The following is a 4218-nucleotide window of genomic DNA, read 5'->3' on the forward strand; positions in this document are numbered from 1 at the left end:
TAGAATTTTGAAATGACCGAGTTCCTTTCCTTTTAAGTTGTCGTTCCACCTTTTTGCCATGTGCACCATGTCCTCCAACTCCACGTAGTGCTGCAACTCCACCACGTTTGCAATGTCCCGATTCAGCCCATTCAGAAATCTTGCCATAGTAGTTTCTCTATCCTCCTCTACATTAGCCCGAATCATGGCAATCTCCATCTCCTTGTGATAGTCATCCACGCTCCTATAGCCTTGAGTAAGACTCTGTAATTTCAGATACAAGTCCTATAGTAGTGACTAGGGACAAACAGCCTCCTCATGGTGGCCTTCATTTCCTCCCATGTCTCAATAGGCCTCTTATAGTTTCTCCTTTTGTTCATCACAAGTTGATCCCACCATATAATAGCATAATCAGTAAACTCAATCACAGCTAGTTTTACTTTTTCTCCTCAGAGTAGTTGTGGCACTCAAAGATGAACTCCACCTTCTTCTCCCACTCCAAGTACACTTCTGGATCATTTTTCCCTTGGAATGATGGTATCTTCATTTTGATGTTTCCTAGGCTTCTATCAGTTCCATCTTGCCATCTTGGATCTCTTCGGAAACCTCTACCACGCCTTTCTCCCCTTGGCGCAAACCTGCCCTTATTGTTCAATGAAGCTTAATCTTCTTCATCTTCAAACTCATCGTCATGGTAGTCATCAGAATCATCCACACGCGCATGTCTTTCTTGCCTTCTAGCATTAGGGGCTCTTTGGGGACGCTCCTCACGCAAAGAAGCAATAACAGCGTCTTGCCTATCCATCCGATCCCGAATATCATTAAACACCACGTTCATACGTTCAAATTGTTGTTGCATAGCCTGCAACATGATGGATAACTCCTCCCCTCCTCTGTTTGATGCTTCGCCCCTGGAAGACATAATTTTGAAACTACAAAGAAAATATTAGAAATAATTCCTCACAACACTCCCTCACGTGTTTACACTCAAATTATGTCACTCACACTCGTGTTTCACTCTTAAATTGGCTTTTTTTCGATATTAGTCTCACACTCTCTTGCCTTTTTCCACTCGTAACTTCTCCTTTTCAGTTCTGCTTAAACTAATAAACTTGATCAAGAAATTCAACTTGTAGTATTTAAACTAATACCAATGGCAAGAAAATATGACAGAAACACTAAATCAAAGGAATAGGACAAAAGAAAATAATATTTTGGTCTGAGAGAATTGAAACTACAAACAAAATTTTTTTTTTTCCTGTAGTTTCTTCTTTTTTTTTTTTTTTGGAAGCTTGGTGCACAATTTTAACCTAGTGCACGTCACAAAATAAGAACAAAGAACAAAGAACACAAAAGGAACAAGACAGGATGATAACAGGAAACAAAAGATAAAGGGAAAGAAAACTGATTTTAGAACCTGTGCTCTGATATCAAATGATGCGAACCTCAATCGACACGCTTTGAGACCTAACAAAAATATTGGAATACTTGCCCTAAGAAAGCTAAAAATTCAGTTTTTCTGATAGAAACCTTAACCCAACGTTTATAATCGAAACGTGAACCAAAGGTATAAGTAATAGACCTTGACCCAATGATTATAATGAATCACGAACCAAAGGTATAAAGTTTGAACGCTACAAGGAAAAATCCCTAATAAGTTCACAGTTCTTGAAGAACCAAAAGAAGAGCAAAGCCTCACCTTTTCTGATTTTTATTCACTAATTTCTCTATTACAATGAGTGCATGCTATTTATATGACATGACTGGAAATAGAAAATATAAAAAACGTACTAAATAATAAAACACTAAATAAAAGTTGATTTGGTCTGAAATTAGCAGATCCAAAATAGGAAAAATAGCTAAAAACGTTCTAAATAATAAAAGCCTAAAATTAAGGTAGATCTGGTCCAAAACTAGATGCTCCAGACTAGGAAAAATATCTATTAACTGATATGGGGCTGGAAAATCAATCAACCATTAATCCACACCATAAATTATGCCCAATTAAGCCAGATCAGCCCTCAATAGCTTGGATTAAATTTATTACGCCTTCATCTTCCTTTGGGCCAAGCTTGGAATGTCCTCCGTTAGAATCAGCCCAAATCTCTTGAATAAGCCCATTAAGTGCTTCTTTGATCTTCTTGGATCTTGCTTTAGTAATAGGCCCAACTGGAACATGCAATGGATCCTTGAATGCTTGTTGATTCTCATCAACTTTGCTCAAGAAATCCTTGCTTGCAAGCATGTTCCCTATTTAGGAAACATGCAACTGGAACATGCAATGGATCATTGAGCACATACACTCTTAAACCACATAGGAAACATGGCCTTAACGAGCCCCTCTTGTGGTACATGCATTCAAACAAATTTTCATGATCATGAATGAATTTCCAGAATTTTTGAACCGGTTTTTCAAAACCAATTGAAATAGAAGGGAAAAATAATGACACACAAAGATTTCAAATCCTCCAAAATTTTCAAGTCCGAAAACAAATCCTTAAGGGTTATTCATTTCTTCCGAAGGAACTTCTAGAAAAATGAGGTTTTAAGATTGCAACAGCTTATGCAAGCCTCCCTTCATCATTACCAGGCACCTTTAAAAACTCCTGAACTTGGAAGATTCAAATGCTCAACCCTAGGTTTTAAATACCATTTGAGCATCACTCCCCTAAACACTTTTCAAGCCTCTTAAACTCATCCTAACAGAGGATACTTGAGTCATTACTTCAGACATGACCCCCAATGCCCAAGGGTTGGCCCTAGGCTCAATCCTGATACTAGGGCAGTTTTATTTCTGACATTTTCAAACCGTAAATGGCATTCCCTTTATCCAGTGCAATTCAAAATATCCACTAGGAGAAGGAGGAAACTCTCCTCGTGAGAGCCTAAATAGGTGCCCAGCATGCACAATACATCAAGAACACATAAAACTCAACATCCAGGCAGGTCTTGTGTGGATATGACCAAGAGTGTCGGAATTCCAAGAGGGGATCTTGCTCAAAACTTTGAATTTAGAATTCAATAAATCAAGGAACCTATTGTGGTATAATCAGCCAGTACGAGCTCAAACCTATGTTGAGCCGGTTTGCTAATCTAGAACCACGCAAAACCCTACACTAGGGCAATTTATTTTGCGCGGTTCCATCCAATTTGTGCTAATCAGTATGCAAGGATGGGTCCATCTTACTAGGAACTTTTCCCATCATGTCAAGAGCTGCACAAAACCTACACTGGGGCAGTTTTATTTTGTGCAACCTCAACCTTTTCCATCTCCCTCAGTGGATTGATCACTATTAGATTGAATCAGTAAACCCGTGAGGATACGGTGTGATGCAAGTGCTACCAATATCACACATACCACAGCAACCCTTTGAAAGGCGATTTCTAGAACTATACATGTAAGTCCTACCTATAGGCATTGTTTCTTGCATACAATAGCAGCCTTTTGAAAGGCGATATCTAGAATCATACATGTAAGTCCTATCTAAAGGCATTGTTTTGTACACACATTAGTAGCCTACTTAGCGGCATTGTTTCACTCATACAGCAGCAACCCTTTGAAATGCGATTTCCAGAATTATACATGTAAGTCTTACCCAGATGCATTGTTTCGTGCGAACAACAATAGCCCTTTGAAAGGCAATTTACAGAATCATACATATAAGTCCTAACCAAAGGCATTGTCTTTCATATACTTCAGCAACCCTCTCAAAGGAGATTTCTTAGAACTATGCATGTAAGTCCTAATCAGAGGCATTGTTTTTCACATATATCAGTAGCCCTCTCAAAGGCAGTTTCCAGAATCATACATCAGCCTTCTTAAAGGCACTCTTCCTAAAGTCATACAGCTTCCCTTTTAAAGGTAGTTTCCATAATCATACACCAGCCCTCTCAAAGGCAGTTTCCAGAATCAATTATACACCAGCCCTTTCAAAGGCACTCTTTCTAAAGCCACACAGTAGCCCTTTCAAAGGCACTTTTCCTAAAGTCATACATCAGCCTTCTTAAAGGCAACATCGCCACGCTTCCACGGTGTACGAATCATTATGGTGCTTGATACCCAACAACGGACTAGCATAATCTTCTATGCTTCTACGGTATAAGACCTTTTCCACACTTCCATGGTGTAGGAACTTCTCCTCTCTTGCTCTAGGAACCATTATGGTGCTTGATACCTAACAACGGATCAACACAATCTTCTGTGCTTCCATGGTGTAGGGCCCTTTCCACATTTCCATG

This window comes from Quercus suber, unplaced genomic scaffold, assembly GCF_002906115.3.
Source record: "Quercus suber isolate HL8 unplaced genomic scaffold, Cork oak 2.0 scaffold_793, whole genome shotgun sequence".
NCBI classification, from domain to species: domain Eukaryota; kingdom Viridiplantae; phylum Streptophyta; class Magnoliopsida; order Fagales; family Fagaceae; genus Quercus; species Quercus suber.